The sequence below is a fragment of the Haliotis rufescens genome, unplaced genomic scaffold (genome assembly GCF_023055435.1).
Source record: "Haliotis rufescens isolate VD_foot unplaced genomic scaffold, xgHalRufe1.0.p SCAF_136, whole genome shotgun sequence".
Taxonomy (NCBI): Eukaryota; Metazoa; Mollusca; class Gastropoda; order Lepetellida; family Haliotidae; genus Haliotis; species Haliotis rufescens.
The window spans coordinates 300,989-309,168 of NW_025963820.1; the positions used below are offsets into that span (position 1 = coordinate 300,989).

At 37.6% G+C, this 8,180-nt stretch overlaps 1 long non-coding RNA gene across 1 annotated transcript; it reads right to left on the reverse strand.

Moving 5' to 3' along the window:
* Window positions 1-5,176: 5,176 nt before the first annotated feature.
* On the reverse strand, window positions 5,177-8,137 carry LOC124115322. Its single transcript, XR_007220564.1, has 3 exons — window positions 7,894-8,137; window positions 6,446-6,502; window positions 5,177-5,349 (listed from the first exon to the last, which is right to left on the reverse strand). It is a non-coding gene; the product is annotated as an uncharacterized LOC124115322 (long non-coding RNA).
* Between the last annotated feature and the right edge of the window lie 43 nt (window positions 8,138-8,180).

Genomic DNA, 8,180 nt, shown 5'->3' on the forward strand with positions numbered 1-8,180 from the left:
TATGTCGGAATGATTGATTCAGAGGATTATTTATACATTGTCAAAGTAACTGTCCATTTCACTAATACTTATGCCTTTTATATATTCTCAACTAGTTTTAAATAGACTCGGTGATATTCTAGTTATTGTACTGTCCATCGTTGACAGCTTTTTATATTGTCTAAATATGTGTATTATTAATGTACTTCTCGTCACGATATGGCTGGAATATTGCCGACGTGACGTTAAATCTTAACTCACTCACTCCATTTATATCCCAGTTTATAAGGGATTTCATATGTCAAACCCTAATCATAAAGTCTCGGTTGACAAATATGAAAAACATATAGTGTATGACAAAGAACATTGAACACTTTCATATGTTTTTAACACTAGATCATACTCAATCTCTATGTAACAAACACATTTCGTTGTTCAGGAACGAAGATTTATTTCTGTAAGTACAAAATGGTTCTACTTCTGGCTCTGGCTCTCGGGACCTTTTCACTGTGTTGCTGGTGATGCTGCTTGTATCGGTCTGCCGTCTGTCTGCCGTCTCTGCAAAACACCTCCATATTTAAGGGGTGTCTGGGTTGTCGTGGTGACCCAGAGTTTGCTTCGTGGCGTATGTTTGCAGTTCTAATTCTGGCTCTGTAAGGGGTATTTAAATCCAGTCTATCTATCTTCCATGTAATGACCACATCAGCAAGACTCTTACTTTGTCAGCGATACATCATAGGGTATATTATCTTCCTTAAACTAGTGGTCATATGGCAACTCTGTGTATTTCAGAGTTGGCCAGTAATTAGCCTGTCCAGCACAAGATACCAACTAATCGTCATTGAAAACACCCTGCTTTGACAAACAAAGTAATTACGATTTTTGCTGACTCTAGCAATCTTATTAGGTGTATGTGACCGAAGTTATTGTAGACTTACCCTTTTGCTGGACAGCTACATCTATTAACTGCTGTAATAGTTAACTTTGGGGAAGAGAATATTATATTATACAAGTATTTGTTGCATGTTATGTATCCACTCTTCGTTTGTAATATAGTTGTTTTCTGCACAATGACGTTAGTGTTCCCCCAGACACATTTCATGGAACGAAGCACCCTGCCCTTGATTTCCTGCACCCTGAGGAGTCGCAATATTGTTTGAATGATTTTTAAAGAATTTTTTTATAAAAATCATGCCAATGTCCAGTTGGTGTCACTTGGTAACGTACGTTATATTCCACCCTGACAAGTGTAAATTGACATGGCTCCCATGGCTGAAGGGATTCGAACCCGCATTGCCAGAGTGAGGCACCTAATCACCAGCACACAAAGTCAGGGATCTAACCCACTCAGCCACCGAGGCTTCCACAAAAATGAAAGTCAAACAACTGGTAGTCTAGATCGTGCCCCTCAAGGCAGCATACTATCACTCACACTTTTCAGCATCAAAATCAATAGTCTAACTAAAATGTTAAATAATAGCGATGATGAATCACTTTCCAGGGACGATACAACATTCCGTACGAATAAAGTAGAATGAATATGAATAAAATAGCTACAGCTCTGTCTTATAACAGAATAAAAGAAATGGGAAAATGAAAATGGCTTGAAATTTTCAAAATCCAAAACAAACTGTATTCACTTTTGTCGTTAATATAGACCTCACAAGGATACAGATTTATGTTTACATGGTACTCCTGTTAAGGTTGTAGAGGAGGCCAAATTATGTGGCCTCGTAATTGACTCATCTAACATTCTTATATCTAAAGGCAAAGTGCCCGAAGGCTCTCAACTTGTTGAGGAAGGGTAAGACAACCCTCCTTTACTTGTACAAAATGTTAATACGCTCCTGACTAGACTATGGTTCCAATGTCTAAGGTAGAGCCTGTACAGGCAATTTACAAAAAAAAGTAGACATGATACACCACTTAAGGCTCTGTCTTGGAGTTTTTACGACCTCTCCCATTGAAAGTTTGTGTGTGGAGGCTGATGAACCTTCACTCGAACAGCGCCACATTTAACCTTCTCTACAATACATCACTTAATTGCACTCAAATGAATCAAATCCAGCATACAACAGTGTTTTCCAACCTCAATAGGAAAACCTGTTTCCAAATCTGTCAAATCTAGTTCCACCGAATGGAATCAGAATGGGACCGCAGCCAAAGTAGATCTTTTTTATTTTATTACCCACGTGATGACGATACAGGTGGTAAGAATCTAGATCCGTACGTCACACGTGTGTCGTTAAAGGCTGACCTTGTTTTATTCGTTTTGATTGGATAACCGTGACCTCTTTCACACCAGTACTACTTTTTTCATTCATAAAAAATCGCGAGACGTCATTCATTTTGATACTACAAGGCAGGACTGAAGCAATCTCAGAGCGAGAGATATTTACAAACCCTTATTAAACCAAACAAGACCAAATTCGGTTGGCATTCTATATAAGATATGCATAGACTTCTTCATATGTTATAAAATCCATAAAATTTTACAATGTACGACTACGGATCAATAGATCGAGGGTCCCCATAAGCGTGACGCACCAGGCCACTTTCGCACCTTTTAATTTGCTTTAACGTGAAAGGATAAGCGTGGTGAAATGAAGTCCGTTTAAACTATCGGACACATATTTAGACATATTTGGGATGATCCAGTTGTGTCATCAGTTTCCCTTTTGAGGCGTATTTTGTGGAACTGTTTCGCGAGTTGTTTGTTCACGACTGCACGACCAGGTCACTCAAAGTGAACATCTCTGATATAAATCATTCGAAATCTCGTGTGTGTGCCTTATTTCTGATTATGTAGCCCCAAATGTCCCAGCCGTGAACAATAACATTTCCAATCTCTAACGTAAAGCGCTGTGAGTAGATCACTGTTGTCTTTTTCTATTCCGGTGGGGACCTTGCCCTTCGTTCGAAGCTGCCACCGACATGCAAGCAGACTTGAGTTTGTGATTTTCACGTCTTCAGTATAGGTTGGTACAGTTAACATGAATGTCTTTGGCGAACACTCTGATTTCCACCTTCCAAAATGGTACAGACATGATATAAATTCAGATCATGTAATGTAACGTCACACTGGCAAATTTTCAGCCATATAGTCACGATATGGCTGAAATGTTGCCAGTGTTCGTTACATTTTAACACAGTCACTCACTCAAAGTAACAAAATGAAGACAAACTTTCACTGTAAAATAGTGGTTGCATTCACAATCTCTTATCTATGACAGGGTTATGGAGATGTATGTCATATTTGCCAGCACAATGTTATGATTTGGTATGATAAATTCCACTAGATGCATTCGGCCTTTGCACATCACAGCATGTAGTACATATACACCACAACAACTTCACAGCCTGGGGTAGGTTTGTTGCCACATATCCATAAAATTCGTTGTAATGTGAGGGCAGAAATTGCATCAGTTTCTTACTCACAAATAACCCATGTGAAACTATTCAAATGACTGCCTAGTGCACATTATAAGTTCCCGTTTATAATCATTTTAGCCACTTGGATTAAGAAAACATATGAAAAAAAACCATTGAAAATAAAAGTGCTTTCATAAACCAGCGTTTGCTATCAATTGCGCCGCTACAGGCAATGTTTAGTAAGCAAACATTCAAAACTCTCAACATCGCTGGGCTTATTCAACGACATTCCGTGTGGAGATTATAGATCACCGAGAAGAGCATATGCACACTCGATGACCCCTGAAGTCACAGGGTGTTTTGCCAGTGTGTCAGGCAATACAATACTACAAATTACGTCATAGGGTATTGTGACCTGTTTGACAAGTTTGTGATACTGTATTCTTAAGGTAACCAAATTTTCTCGACAAACCAGTGCTTGATATTGTGAGCAACGATCCACTCTGTCAGGTACGATGGCATGCCATGAACCAAGTCACCGAGCCTGATCACCCGATCCAATAAATTATCTCTTACAACTAGCGTAGGTTGATGGGGACCAATTCCAATCTGGAGTCCCCACACGAGTGGGTATGGTTTTACACCACTTTTAGCAATATTCCAGTAATATCACTGGGAGGGACATTGTACCAATGAAAGGAATCGAACCCTTCTCTATGGCATGAAGCTTCAACCACGAGGCTATCCCACCGCCCAAATTCCAACATGATAAACTTGTCATGGTTATTGTTAAACACGTTCAAGTGAAAATGTCCATACCTTTAAAATGACTTATCTTCCACTTAACTATGCTCACTGTAACAAAACCTCCCTGTCATTAAATTTGTTCTTGATTCTTCACATTTTCAAAAGTGAGTTTAGGCTGTCAATCTATCTAACTGGTTGGTGAGTACAACGGATTGATGTGTCGGCATGGTATGAAATAAGAAAATTAGTCACATCCCAGATAGCAGTCAGACGTTGGGCCAACGTTGGGCCAACGTTATCACTTACGTTGGGCCAACGTTGGCTATCAACGTTGGCCCAACGTCATTTTGACCGGCGGCCCAACGTTGGGCCAACGTTGGCCGAACATCGTTGGTCCAACGTTGACCCAACGTTGGGCCAACGTTTCTTTGCCAACGTTTGGCCAACGTTTACCCAACGTTGGGACAACGATGTTCAGCCAACGTTGGCCCAACGTTGGGCCGCCGGTCAAAATGACGTTGGGCCAACGTTGATAGCCAACATTGGCCCAACGTTGATGGCCAACGTTGGATTACGTCTGTTTTATTCCTCACTATACCTCCCAGGCAGCCTGAAATGTTTGTACCAAGGTAGTTAAGACATCAGGTAACAAGGAATACATTCTGCAAGTTAGATTCACTCTGAACTCATTCCATGAAAGAACATGCCAATTAAATGCGCTCTCTTCTGGAAGGGTACCTCGGCATACATAGTTTGAAATAGGGCCAAGAAAAAATTCAAAATGTTTTAAATTACACGTGCAATTTGGTGCTATAATATTTACTTTCCAAAACCATTTTCAAGACTATGTGCAATTTGTTCACAAATGTTTCAACACTATTAAAAGATAAATGATTTTCACACAAGTTTGCAAATTAAAAACCATCAGACAATAAGCCTGCCACAAATTGAAACGTTTAATTTTTCTTGGCCTTACCCCATACATTCAGCATTAGGGCAACACTGAGACAAGCAAAATCGTCCATGCATCGGATGTCCTATGATCAATATACTTGATCTATTAAAAAATATGATAACAGCAACAAAATGACAATAGAATTCTGGTTTCGGTGACCTTTATTTATTTGTTACATGACAAATCAGAACTTGGGCTGAGTGGTTGAGGAGCCTTTTCAATCCTCAGATGTCAGAAGAACTTATCACAGGGATGATCTTCAACTGTATCCACGGTCTCTCTGTGTGCCTTGGTAACTGAATAAAACAATGACACAATTATAATAATGATAAGGCAAGGGACATTTTTTACATACAAAATGGTTGCCTTCCCCTAAATAATAATTTGATGTATGAAAAAAAGGTTTCAGCAGTGCTACCTCCACCCATCCAAGTCATAAAACTGTTAAAAAACTGCTAAAACTGGGAAGGTAGCATAGACAGTAATACCATGATGCTCTTGAATCATAGATAGGCAGAAAAGCTATTAACACTAAATAAACAACAGTAACGACTCATTCATTTTTCAAAGTTTAAAACATAGAAAAAGCATAATTATCAATATCAAACTTTGCACTGCACATCAAGTTATAGGTCTCACAAATGTTGAAGAAAATAATTTTAAGTTCAAAACATGAAACAAATCATATTTTTTCTGAAAATGCACATATCAAAATCAACATTTTCACTGTACCTCTTTTATTAGCATAGAAAGTGTTTCTTAAATTTGGAAAGAATCCATGCAGTTAAAGGTCGCACAATGTTAAATTAAAAAACAAACATTTTAAGTTCAAAACATGTACAAAAATTATATTGTTTAATAAAATACACATATCAAAATCAACCTTTGCTGTGCATCCCATTTTTTAATATAAAAGTGTTCGTTAAATTTGGACAGAATCCATGTTCTCTAGTAGATCTCAAGTTATAGGTAGCACAATTGTTGAAATAAAAAATATTTTAAGTTCAAATCATAACAAAAGCTATTTTTTCTTAGAAAATACACTAATCAAAACCAAACTTTGCACTGCACCTCTCCTGTGGGTGTAGAAACTGTACCCATAATTGGAAAAGAATCCATGAAGTAGTGTTCAAGTGATAGGTCGCACAAAGGTTGACATAAAAAGAAATATTTGAAGTTAAAAACATTTAAAGAATCTTATTTTTCCGAAAATATACATATCAAAATCAAACTTTGAACTGCACTCACACAAAAAAAATGTCTTTGGAAGGAAGGACGGACAGATAAACTTGATCACCCGCCCTTTTAGATTGAGGGTGTAATTAAATAAGAATCATCTAAATTTCCATTATTGAAGATGTTTGAATATATTATTTATTGCATCATGTATACCTTTCTGGCTGTGATGTGATGTAAACAAATATGCTTCCACAATACTGTAAACTCCACCTGAAAGAAAAATAGAAACCTCAAAGTATAACATTCTCAAATAAATCAGTAGCGATAAATCTGATTTACTAACAGTATGATGTGAGTGGTTATATTTGGCAAATAGTTTTATCAGCCAATAGAAATCAACTGTAATTATTCAAAAGCAATAACTTTACGTTTCTGCTGTACCTCACAAACTTGTGATCAAGTAAAAAATAATGCAAAATAGCATGCATATGTTGGCAAAGTTTCTAAAATCTGATGTGAAAAATAAACAAATAAATGAAAAATATATATTGCCAAATAAAGAGTTCCAATGTTGGAAGCATGAATGTTGAATAAGATTATGAATTGACCTTCCAATAAGTAATAGAAGTGTTAACACTGGTATTAAATTAAAATCGTGATTTTAGATTCTATTTTATTTTAAAAATATAAATATGAATATTTTCCATATAAATATGCCATTATATCTAAGTTCTAACATTTACAAAGATAGTAACGTTGGAAAAATTAACAAAATGCGATATCGGAGACAACACAAGATGAAGCTGAAACAGCTCTGTAAATATTTATTGAAATATATTATTCTCAATCGGAAATGATTTCATGACTATTTCGTACCCAATCTAATCCAATACGTTCCCTTCGTTCTAACCATTACTCCCCCGCGGTATGCACAAATAAAAAAGCGATTATGCCATTATCAATCCCTTTCAAATAACAACAAACGCAATCCCACGGCCACTGATTTGTGATCGAAAACTGAACTCGCGATGTTGCCGACAACAGGGAAAAGCTCCGTACACTGATCAGTAGGAGTCTGCATGGTATTATTTTATCATGTACACGGAATGCTTTGAGTTTTGGAAGCCTCGTTCTGAATTGTTCAGTTTAGTTGATCTTTTTGACCGTAAAATTGCACAAGCGAGAACGAAATTGACCTTTTCAGTTGAGTTTGCTTGTTATTTTTAAACTTCCACGAGAATAGAAACAACCAGTATTCATTTACAAATACCACAGTCAGTGTTTGTTTAGGTAGTCATGTGGTCGCTCGCTGTCCGATGACCACCAACTGTTAGAAACAGCTGAGATCGACACTGCAACTGCACTTACGCGACACGGTGCACATTTCTTTGCACTAACTTGTCCTCACGATAACGACAAACTTTATGATACGGACAAGCGCGACTTTTTGGGGGGTATGCTAGTAATAGCAAGCTATATATTTGCAAGCAATCAGAGTGACATATATTCCTATTTGGCTTCGGGTCATGAACTTGATGAAGTTTGTGGTGTTTTCAATTTCTGGAAAATAATTACTCGTGTTGATATTTCTGAATGAACAATGGTTGTTTTATTCTCGGGTACTGTTTGTACATCATATTAGATAATGATTAAACACTTACCTCTATATATTCGAGGAAAACGGTATTCCGATGATCGAACGTGTGCTTGTGTCTCGTCGTCTGCTCGTTGAGAGGCGCAAAAAACGCAGCGCCCTCTCTGTGAAGTTGTCAATTACGAGTAGCGCCCCTTGGAAATAATTTCCGAAATGCGACCTAACGTTGTAACAACGTTGGGCCAACGTATAAAATCCGACCGCGACACTGCCAACCATTGCCGACGTTGGGCCAACGTCTGAATGCTATCTGGGATTACCATACAGATTATCTCATTAAAGGAATAAAAGTAA